Source organism: Macaca thibetana, chromosome 3 (assembly GCF_024542745.1).
Source record: "Macaca thibetana thibetana isolate TM-01 chromosome 3, ASM2454274v1, whole genome shotgun sequence".
NCBI classification, from domain to species: Eukaryota; Metazoa; Chordata; class Mammalia; order Primates; family Cercopithecidae; genus Macaca; species Macaca thibetana.
The window spans coordinates 74,102,038-74,114,966 of NC_065580.1; positions in this window are offsets into that span (position 1 = coordinate 74,102,038).

The following is a 12,929-nucleotide window of genomic DNA, read 5'->3' on the forward strand; positions in this document are numbered from 1 at the left end:
TATCAAATGCTTTGTCTGCATCTATTGAGATGATTGTATAGTTTTTGTTTTAAATTGTATTTATGTGGTGAATCACATTTATTGATTTGCAAATGTTGAGCCATGCTTACATCCCTGGAATAAAATCCACTTGATTGTGGTAAATTATCTTTTTGATGTGCTGTTGGATTTGGTTTGCTAGTAATTTGTTGTGGATTTTTGAATCTATGTTAATCAGGGATATTGGCCTGTAGTTTCTGTTGTTGCTGTTTTTTGCTTGCCCAGCTTTGGTATCAGGGTGATACTGGCTTTGCAGAACAAGTTAGGGAGGAGTCCCTTCTCAATTTTTTAGAACCAGTTCTTCTTTGTACATCTATCAGAATTCAGCTGTGAATCTGACTGGTCCTTTATTATTATTATTATCATTAATGATTCAATCTCAGTACTCATTATTGCTCTGATCAAGATTTCTATTTCTTTCTGGTTTCATCTTGGGAGGTTGTATGTTTTCAGTAATTTAACCATTTCCTCTAGGGTTTCTAGTTCGTGCGCATAGAGATGCTCATAGTAGTCTCTGATGATCTTTTGCATTTCTATGTAATCAGTTGTAATGCCTCTATTTTCATTCGATTGTACTTATTTGAGTCTTGTTTTTTCTGGGTTAATTTAGCTAGTGATTTATCAACTTTGTTTATCTTTTCAAAGAACCAATTTTCACTTTGTTCAGCCTTTGTATTGTTTCTTGGGGTCTAAATTTCCTTTAGTTATCCTCTGATCTTTGTTACTTTTTCTCTTCTGACAGCTTAGCTTCTTTCTTTTGAAAATTTTTTATTTTCTTTTTACTTTTAAACTTTTGGTTAACAACTAAGACACAAACACACACATTAGCTTAGGCCTACACAGGGTCAGGAGCATTAATAGCATAGTGTTCTACCTCCACATCACGTCCCACTGGAAGGTCATTAGGAGCAATAACACGCATGAAGCCATCATCTCCTATGATTGCTGTGCCTTCTTCTGAATATCTCCTGAAGGATCTGCCTGAGGCTACTTTACAGTTAACTTTTTTTTCTATAAGTAGAAGAAGTACATTCTAAAATAATGATAAAAAGTATCTTATAGTAAATACATAAACCAGTAACACAGTCATTTGTTATCATTAGAAATATCTACTCTACATAATTGTATGTGCTATACTTTTATATAACTGACAATGCAGTAGGTTTGTTTACACCAGCTAACCACAAACACATGAATAATGCATTACACAACAATGCTATGATGGATAGCACTAAGCAATAAGAATTTTCCAGCTCCACTATAATCTTATATGCAGTCAGTTATTGACCAAAATGTAATTATTAGATGTATGACTGTATGTGCATATGTATTTGGTATTTATTATAGTAAAATAAGTATAAGTAATCTCAACAGTTTCTCTCTGGTTTGTGTTCGCATTATTATATCAAAACAAGTGGAATGTCTGTAGTGTATTCACCATAGGTCTTGGTCTTAGAATCCTCTGTAATTATACAGCCTTGCTCATGACCCTGACACAGGAGGTCTTGGAATTCAAAAGCTCTAGAGTGATGTAACGGAAAACATTATGTTGGCAGCAAGCCTCAGTAAGAAAATGCAAATGCAATATGATGGACCTTGAAGTAGCACTGATCATCACCTACATATCTTTGATGCTCCAGGGAAGAGAAGGGGAAACTTTCCTTACTGAAATTCCTCCGAGAGGCTGAGTTCTTGTTACATGGGCCATAGTATGAAAGCAAGATGAAACAGAGAAATGGTTTCCCTCTATTTACTCCAGCTCCTCATTCTATTAACTGGTTGAGTTTCACAGCCAAGGCTGTAGGGTGTGGTGGGGGTGGCCATCATTCTTGGAGAAGAGGCCACCAGTACCTTGTCAAGGCGGGCCCATACCTACCTTGAGGTATCTCCCCCAAAACATGCACTGCTCCTTTTATTTAAGACCAATGATGGGTAGTTCAGCTTTTATTCCCAGAAACTTCTGAAATGGGTCATAATAGAGTATTCATTAATTTCAAAAATACTTCATAGTCTAGGCCAACATTTTATCCCATTTACTAATTCAATCTCAAATTATGCCCAGAAAGGCACAAATGAAATTCCTAGACAAATTTCTAAATTTGATATGGAAGCCATGTTAGAATGTATGAAACTTCTACTACTGTAAAAGTCTCTGAAGTTAAAGCTAAAAGTCAATGTTCAAATTATTGCATTAAGTCAAATCAAACTTTTGCCCACACTAATTTCTTATTCCACTCAGTTTAACTCAGAAGGGTGTCACAGCTGTTCAGCTGGAGCATTGTTTCCTTAAGCTTGGGTTATTTGGTGCTGAAGGGATGATGGTACTTTCTTCAGCATTTCCAAACTGAGTTAAACTAATCCAAGTCTCTCATGTGTCCCACATTTTTAGAAAAACACATCATGGAATACATAAGAATATTACAGTTGCACACACACACACACACAGTCCCCTTACCCCTTAAAGATTTTAACCAAGCAAAATGATGTTTCTAAGCCCTAGCATATGGTTTGAATCAGTTCATTTTAACTGCATACAAAAGAAAACCACAAAGTGATAGTGGCTAAAGACAGAAGTCATTCCTCTCTCAAATAAAAGAAGACCAAAAAGAAATAGTCCACAGCTAGTGAAGTAGTTCTCCAGTATCACTAGATACCTAGACTCTGATCTTTCCATCCTACCAACTTCTAGTCTAAGACTGTTGCTGGTCAAAAGCAGCAAAGGCAAAAAAGCAAGATGGGTCCTGCTATGCTGAGTCAGGTCTCTTTAAGCTAAAACCCAACATTCTTTGCTTAGATTTCATTGCTCAGAACTCAGTTATGAGTGGGAGTATAGCAGGATGGGAAATGTAACATTTCATTTTAAATGTTTCTGTTCCCAGCTAAAATCTGGGATCGATCCCTAAGGAAAAAGGAAAGAACAATGATGTTAGAATAGACAACTCAATTTCTACCACATAGTACAATCCAGATCCACATTGTTTTTGACCTACTTATGTATTAGTCTGTTCTCATGCTATTAATAAAGATATACCAGAAACTGGGTAATTTATAAAGGAAAGAAGTTTAATGGACTCACAGTTCCACATGGCTGGGGAGGCCTCATAATCATGGTAGAAGACAAAGAGCAAAGGGATATCTTACATGTCGGCAGGCAAGAGGGCACGTGCAGGGGGACTCCGCTTTATAAAACCATCAGATCTCATGAGACTGATTCACTATCACGAGAACAGCATGGGAAAAACCACCCCCATGATTCAATTATCTTCCATGCGGCCCCTCCTACAACACTCAGGGATGATTACAATTCGAAGTGAGATTTGGGTGAAGACACAGAGCCAAACCATATCAACTTGTATTGAGGGAAGGAAGGTGAATGAAGGGAATCATGAGCAAAATGAGGAAATGGTGTTGATTTAGATCTTGACTTTATGGAAGTAGTGAATTGAGAACATGCTATTCTGAGTCCCAAACCTATTAAATTTACCTCAATTATAAGTATAAAATTGAGGAGTATATCTTGCAGATATCAACAATATAAATATATTGTTAAGATTATTAAGATAAATGTTATTATAGCCAGATAGGCAAGGAGTCATAAACCAGTAGAGAAATGAAATGCAGAAGTATGGATATATGGAAATTTAAAATGTGTGAAAAAGATGGCATTGAAGATGAGTGCAGAAAGAATGGACTTTTTAATGGGTGTTGTGGCAGATTTTATTTTCAAAGATGACTGCACCAAATATATATCATAGCCCACTATGTCCTTCTCATACTGTGACACGAACATATCTCCCCCTGAGAAGTGGAGTCTGTGTTCCCTTCCCTTGAAACTAAGCAGATCTTTGTAACTGCCTTAACCAGTAAATAACAGTGGTTGTGACAGTTCATGACTTCTGAGGCTAGGTCATAAAAGGCATTTTATTTTCTGTCTTTCACTCTGAAACATTTCCTTTGGGAGAATCCAGCCTTCATGCTATGAAGACAATCAAGCAGCCCTTTTGAGAGGCTCATGCAAAGAGAAACTTAAGCCCGTGTTGACAGCGAACATCATTTTGCCAGCCATGTGAATGAGATACCTTTGAAGTCGATGTCCTAGCCCTAGGTAAGACAGGTTTCCAGATTAATGCAGCCCCAGAAGACATAAGACTGAAACTGCATGAAAGGCCTCAAGTGAGACATGTTCAGTGGAGCTTTTCTCAACATTTTTGACCACAACCATGAGAGATAAATAAGTATTGTTGTACTAAACCATTAATTTTTTAGGGTGATTTGTTATATAAATAATTAACATAGGTGTTGATAAATTTGCTTATTCATAAGGGAAAAAAGCAAACATCAAAACTGAGTTTCTGCCTCCTGCTATGCACAAAAGTCAAATTCAAGTGAATAAATGCTTTTAATTTGAAAAGCAAACTTTAGAATTCTAAAAGTTTTAGAAGAAAATGTGAAAAAGTAACTGTATGATATCAGGACAGGGAAAAAAAATTCAAAACACAAAAATGCTAACAATAGAGAACACATTGATCCATGACTATATTAAAATCTTTAATCAAAACATACCCTAAAGAAAGTAAAATGATGGCCACAATTGGGGCTGTATCATAGTTAGACTTCTATCTCTTCCCAGTCCTCTACTTCCTTCTCCTCCTTTCCACAGGGGCTGATGCCAAGCACACTAAATTCAATCTCAGATTTTATGTTTCATAGAGCCAACGATTTTAAATGTCATGTTTATCATTTCCATGAATGTTTCTATAGAATAACTACATATATACAGATCCAACATTAAGATAGGGTATGTTATACCTGTTCCAAGTATTGTTTGAATAATATCACAGCTTGCATTATTGTGGCTAAATGTACATGTAGTTCCACTCCACCTATTTTAACAGGTACATGGTATTCCGTCTCAGTGATTCATACATTTCTACTTTGGTGTCCTGTTACAGCAAAACATCTCAACACTTGCTGTTCTCGCCCTACCACTGTATCCCTTTCTTGACTGCAAGGAGCAGGCTCATCTTTTACTTCCCCTTCTCATCTTCCCTACATCCTCCTCTTTTCCAAATCTAGTTCAGAGCTTTACCTAAATGGCAGATGGTAGACAAGGAGGAGATATTTTATTGGTAAGAGGACACAAACTGGTAAGTGTTTAAAAAATAATACTCTCCTACACTGTTGACAAAAGAAATTCATATTTACTGAGAAAATCTGCAGAGGCAGGGGCCATAGTTTATTTTACTGATCTTCTTCCTTTAAGTTTCCTCCGGGCAGGAAGGCCTACTGGAATGAATCCTGAAAGAGTTGCTTGCCAAAATGTATGTGAAGAAATAAATCTGAGAAATGCAAGAGATGGACTGTGATGGACATGGAGTGGTCCTATACTAAAACTCTTCATTACCTAATTCGCACTTTTCTCCCCACACTTCTGTACAAAACTTCATGATAGCCAACTGAATCTCATCAGTTTCCTCAGCATTTCCTATTATCATTCCTCGTGGTCTTCATTTAAGCCTTTAAGTCCTATTTAAAAATATTTTCTCTTTAATTATTTGATTTGTGTTTTGTAGGGGTTTTTTTTGTTGTTGTTATTTTTTCTTGTTTGTTTTTGCTTTTTTGAGACAGAGTCTCGCTCTGTCACCAGGCTGGAGTGCAGTGGTGCAATCTCAGCTCTCTGCAACCTCCGCCTCTCCGGTTCAAGCGATTCCCTGCCTCAGCCTCCCGAGTAGCTGGGACTACAGGTGTGCGCCACCACGCCCAGATAATTTTTTTTTTTTTTTTGTATTTTAGTAGAGACAGGGTTTCACCATGTTCTCCAGGATGGTCTCCATCTCCTGACCTCATGATCCGTCTGCCTCAGCCTCCCAAAGTACTGGGATTACAGGCATGAGCCACCGCACCCAGCCATGTTTTGTAGTTGAAGAAAATTTAGACTCATGGTTAATTACAGAGCATAGATTTGAATCACATAGTATTTGAATACTATTTCTTTTTCCCTTCTTCCCCCCTTCCTCTCTCCCTTCTTACTTCTTTCCTTCTTTTCTTTCTTTTAAAATTTTAGTGGATTTTTCTCTAAGTAATACAAAACTAATACATTCTTCCTTTTGTTCTTCTGCAAGGATTGCCCCTAGGAGTAACAACAGTTGCTTTCTGAATTTTCTAAGCATACATATATACTCACAAACACATACCACATGCGTATACACATGCTTTTTAAATTTAGTAAGATCATATAACTTGTCTTTTTCTTTTCATTTTTTATTTTTTTGAGGCAGAGTCTCACTCTGTCATCCAGGCTGGAGTGCAGTTACACAATCTTGGCTCCCTGCAGCCTTCGCCTCCTGGGTTCAAGCAATTCTCCTGCCTCAGCCTCCCAAGTAGCTGGGACTACAGGTGTGCACCATCACACCAAGCTAATTTTTGTATTTTTAGTAGAGATGGAATAGGTCAGGATCACTTTCTATTAGAGTTCCATCTGATTTAAGAGCTGAATGATGTTGAACAATAGGTGTCTAATTTATTTTACCATTGTATTTAAATTGGTGCCTTTTTATTTTTCTTTAGACAGGGTCTTGCTCTGTCACCCAGGCTGGAGTGCAGTGGTACTACCTCAGCTTATTGCAAACTCTGCCTCCTGGGCTCAGGTGATCCTCCATCCTCAACCATACGAGTAGCTAGGACTACAGGCACACAATACTACGCCCAGCTAATTTTTGTATTTTTAGTAGAGACAGGGTTTCACCATGTTGGCCAGGCTGGTCTTGAACTCCTGACTTCAAGTGATCCAACCGCCTTGGCCTCCCAAAGTGCTGGGATTACAGTTATGAGCCACTGTGCCTGGCCAGGTGCTTATTTTATTATTATAAATAATGCTGCATTGAACTAGTAATTCTGAAGGATTAAATCTTAAAGTAGCAATCAAGGGGTGGGTTGAGCTAGTGACAATGAGCAGTCAACCCTAAGAGAAGTGTTTTATTACTGAAATTGCTTAGAATTGCTGGCGCATAGTGATAATACAAAGAATAACTTTTGGTTGGTTTTCTTCTTATTTTTTTTAACTCTCTCCAAACCCCTTGATTACCTATATCCTGGGCAGATCTTCCCACTGACCTGCCTCTGGTAGGCCACTGGGTTCTTAAAATGGGTATTAATTGTTTCAAAAAGAACACACATTTGAAATTGATGATACCTTTTCCTTAGTCCTCTCACTCTCCAGAGGGCATAAAAATTTGCAATCCCAACAATAGTATGAGAAAGTGGCAGATTTATTACACCTTAAAAAATGCTAGATATTATTGCAGCCATCAAAAGGAAAGAGATCGTGTCCTTTGCAGGGACATGATGGAGCTGGAAGCCATTATCCTCATCAAACTAACACAGGAACAGAAAACCAAACACTGCATATTCTCTCTTATACGTGGGAGCTGAATAATGAGAACACACGGACACAGGAACCCACACTGGGGCCTATTGAGGGGGCAGAGGGAGGGACAGTATCTGGATAAATAGCTAATGCATGTGAGGCTTAATACCTAGTCGATATGTTGATACATGCCACAAACTACCATGGCACATGTTTACCTATGTAAAAAACCTGCATGTCCTGCACATGTAGCAGGAGCTTAAAATAAAGATTTTTTTTTAAAAAAAGACAGAAACTTTTGCTTAAAAATGCTGGATATTATCAGCGTGATTTATTTTTACCAATTCAGTAGACAAAAATATAATGTAATTGCTGTTTTATTTTTTTTTTAAGTATTGGAGAGTTTGAGCTGCTCACATTATTGGGCTTTTGTATTTCTTCTTTGAATAGCTTATTTTATGGTCACACATTTTTCCAGTTATTGATGGTCTCTATGCTATAAAGCAAGCTCAGAAAAGTTCTATCCCATTCAAAATTAAAATATATTTCAACATGTTTCTCTATTTCTTTTGCAATTTTTAAAAATGTTGATACTTTTGACCCTTCTAGAACCTTTTAAAATTATGATGTTACTTAAGAATCATTTATTTTATATTGCTAACCATTTTTCTATCATAATTTACTAAGCAGACTAGTAGCATCCATGGGTCCCCCAAGAGATCCACAGATTCAGGGCAAATCTGTGAATCTGAATGGAAAAATATTCCCTTTTATTTTCACTAACATCTAATTGGTATTTATACTTTCCTTCAATGATGAGCATAGGAAACAAACTACAGCAGCAATATCTGTATCCCTGACTTGGCTACCAATAGAAATTAGAGATTTTTATATCAAATTGCAATTACAGATATCTAAAAATAATGTTTTTAGTCATTATTACTTAGAAATTGCTGCAGTTAGTAAACTTAGCACGTCATATTTTGGCCAAAGTAATTCTATCAGGAAGTAAGGTTTATATTCTTTGCTTAGATGGAGCTCCCATAATGTTTGATAATGTCTCCAGTTTTTACTACTTTTAGGGAAAAGAAAGTGCTTTGCATCATCATTTAACACATTCATGTACTCACAACAAAACTCTTCCTACAGTCTTAAAATAAGTTTTGTCAACAGACATAAAACTAATTAACTTTATCAGAAAAAGGTATGTGAATCATTTCATTTAAAAATTTTTGTCAAGGAATGGGCAAAGGAAGTGATCACCACCAGAGAAGTTTGCTGGCTTTTAAGAGAATAAATCTTCCTATGCTTATTGAGCACAAGTTGTACATTTTATGAAACAATAATAACAAAAAATACTTTTTGAACATTGTCTTTGTCCAGTTTGAGCTGCTATAACACCTTAGACTGGGTAATTTATAAACAACATAAATTTGTTGGTTACAGTTCTGGATGCTGTAGTTCAAGATAAAACCAGAAGATTTCAAGTTTAAAATAAATACAAGACAAAATAAGCAGATTTGGTATCTGGTTTTATCTAGTCTCTGCTTCAAAGATGGCACTTTCTAGCTGTGTCCTCAGACGGCAGAAGGGCAAACAAGCTCCCTCAAGCCTTTATAAAAGCACTAATCTAATTTATGAGGTCTCCACTTCCCAAAGGCCCCGGGTTTGCCTCCTGAACACCTCATCTCTCAATACCTGTTGCACTGGGGATTAGATTTCAACATATGAATTTTGGTGGTAAAACCATATTCAGATCACAGCATTTCACCCTGATCCCCCCAAATTCATGTTCTTGTCGCATGCAAAATGCATTGATTCCATTCTAATAGCCCCCAAAATCTTAACTTGCTCCAGCATCAACTCAAAAGCCTGAAGTCCAGAGTTGCATCTAAATGTCATCAAGATCAAAAATTGTTGAGACTACAATGTGTGATTCATCCTGAGGCAAATTTCTCTCCCGCTGTGAGCGTATGAAATCAAACAAGTCATGTCCTTCCAAAGCACGACATTGGGGTAGGCATAAAATTGACATTCTCATTCCAAAAGAGAGAACTAGAAAGGAAGAAAAGAGTAATTGATTCAAAGTCCAAAACCCAACAGGGCTAATAACATTAAATCTTAAGTCTTGAGAATAATATCCTTTGACTTGATGTCCTGCCTTCTGTACACATTGGGGCACAACCAAGCCTTGGGAGTGGGCCTTCGAGGATGCAGGCAGCCCCATCCCCAAGGCTTGGCTGGGTGCATGCCACACAGTACCTCTCATACATTGGAATCACGTGCCTGCAGCTCTCCCAGGCTGGAGTTGCATCATTCTGGAGTCTCAGAGCCTACTCCCACAACAACACTAAATGTTGTGATGCTCTCTCTGATGACCCTGACCTATGCCTGTGCTGGGCATTGCCCTTATGGGGGTTCTCTGCAGTGGCCCCACCTCTGTGGCAGCTCTCTGTCTGGATACAGAGGCTCTCCAGGGCATCTTTTGAAATCTAGCTGGAGATAGCCATGGCCACACAGTTCATGTACTCTGTGGACCTGTGGAGGTGGCACTGTGCAGACACTGCCACATGGTTTACTACCTGTGCCTTCTGGAGGGCCCGCCAAAGTCACACCTGGGCCTGGTTAAGCTGCAGCTGGGATGACCAAGGACCACTTCACATGAATGAAATGAATGGAGCCTTAGAATTGTTCTCTCCTCAAGCTTCTGACATTCTGGGCCTATGATAGGTGGGACAGCCCTGAAGATCTCCACAATGACTTTGGTGTCATTCTTCCATTGTTTTAATGAATAGCACCTGGCTTCTAACCATACTAATCTTCTTATTTAACAATCACTTGGCCACAACATTGGTGTTCTCTCCAAAACATGCTTTTTCATTCTTTACAGCCATGCTTAGAATTTTTCAAATCTTGATAAATGGAATTTCTGCTTCCATTTTTATTATAAATTCTATCTTGAACTAATTTCTCTCTTCCTACTCTTTACTGTAAGCAGTTAAGAAAGGATATGCTACACCTTCAACACTTGGCTTAGATATTTCTTTCACGAAATATCTTATTTCATTATTCACAAGTTGTACCTTTCACAAAACACTAGGACCCTAGGACATGAACACAGTTCAGCCTAATTACCACTTTATAACAAGGATTGCCTTTCCTCCATTTTTCAATGACATGTTCCTCATTTGTGTCTGAGACCTCATTAGAATGGCCTTTACTGTTCGTATTTCTACCAACATTCTAATGGCTACCACTTAGGCAATCACTAGAAGGCTGAGGCTTCCCTACAGCTCTTCTCTTTTTCCTGGTTCTCACAAGAATTACATTTTATGGTCCATTCTTGGGAATGCACTTCAAAGCCCTTTTAGCTGCTACCCATCACCCAATTCCAAACCTGCTTCCACATTTTCAGGTATTTGTTAAAACAGCCCCCACTATCATTACCAATTTTTATCTTAGATTGTTTGAGCTACTATAACAAAATACCTTAGACTGGGTAATTTATAACCAGCGTAAATTTATTGCTTACAATTCTGGAGGCTAGGAAGTCCAAGATCCAGGTACCAGCAGATTCAGATTCTGGGGAGTGCTCATTCCTTTCTTCAAATTTAGCATCTTCTAGATGCGTCTTTATATAGCGGAAAGGCAAACAGGCTCCCTCAATCTTCCTTTTTAAGAATATTAATCCTATTCATGAAAGCAGAGCCCTCATGACCTAATCACTTCCTAAAGTTCCTGCCTTTCAATACCATTGCTTTCGGGGTACATTTTTCAGTGCATGAATTTGGGGGAGACACCAACATTTAGACTATAGCAAAGAAATCATTTTATGAGACTATGAAAGAAATTATTTTATGACAGTGTGAGTTCTGCTTGCACATGTTTTAAAACATATGAAAATAATTAAGTCTTTCAATGACAGATCCTAAATAATTAACATGATTGCTACAGAAAAATCACACGTTTTCTTGGATAAGCTGCTAATATGGAAGAAGAGATTTGAGGTACATCCTGGCAAATTTTTAAGTTCTAGAAGATGAACTCTACCAAGATACAATATTATTGGTAAATGTTCTCAAAAAAAAATCTGAATATACCTGGAAACACTAAAAATCCTCCAAAGTTAGTCTATCTTGACGACGTTAAGGCTTATTAATTATGCTTTTGATGATATATCTACAAGCTCATTGCCATCAGAAGGTTGCCTATACTTTTTTCTAGAAGTTTTATAGTTTTGTATTTTATTTTTAGATCTGTGATCTATTTTGAATTTTTGAAAACTCAGAAACATTTTGTAAAAGATCAATGTCTAGATTCATTTTTTTTGCGTGTGAATGTCCAGTTGTTCAATCAACATTTATTGAAGAAACTACTCTTTCTACATTGTATTGCCTTTGCTCCGTTGCAACTTTGTCAAACCAATTGACAATATTTTCTGGATCTATTTCTGAATTCCCTATTCCGTTTCACTGAACTATATATCTATTATTTTACCAACATCACACTATTCTGATCACTGAAATTTATACTAAGTCCTAAATTCAAACAGTGTTGGACCTCTAACTCTGTTCTTTTTCTTCAGAATTGTGTTGGCTGTTGAAGGTCTGTTGCCTTTTGACAAAAACTTCAGGATCAGTTTGTCAATACCTACAAAGTGACTTGCTACCATTAGGTTGGGATTGTGTTAAATCATAGATCAAGTTGGGAAGAATAGAAATCTTAACAATATTAAATCTTTTAATTCATGAACTTGGAATAGCTCTTCATTCATTTAGATATTCTTTGATCTCATTCATCAGAATTTTTCTGCATATAAATCTTGTACAAAATTTGTTAGATTTATACCCAAGTATTTCATTTGGGGGGTGCTATTTTAAGTTGTATCACTTTAAATTTCAATTGTAATTATTTGTTGCTGGTATTTATAAAAACAATTAAATTTATAAGATTAATTGTATATTAATCTTGTATCCTATAGTCTTGCTATATATGCTTATTAGTTTCAGGTGTTTTATGTTGATTCTTTGAATTTTCTATATAGCCAATGAAGTCATCTGCAAACAGAGAGGTTTTTTTCTTCCTTCCCAATCTGTATACTGCTTATTTCCTTTTTTATTTTCTTATCGATACATAATAGCTGTACATTTTTCATGGGATATATGTGGTATTTTATTACATGCATAGACTGTGTAATGATCAGGTCATGGTATTTGAGGTGTCCATTACCTCAAGTATTTATTTCTATGTGTTGGGAATGTTTCAAGGCCTCTCTTACAGCTATTTTAAATATACAACACATTGCTGTCAACTATAATCACCCTAGTCTGCTATCGAACATTAGAGCTTATTCTATCTGTGTAACTGTATGTTTGTATCCATTAAGCAAGCTCTCTTTATTCCAACTTCCAACCAAGGAAACCTTCTCAGCCTTTGGTATCTATCATTCTATGGTCTACCTCCACGAGATCAACATTTTTAGCTCCCACATATGATAAAGAATATGCAATATTTATCTATTTGT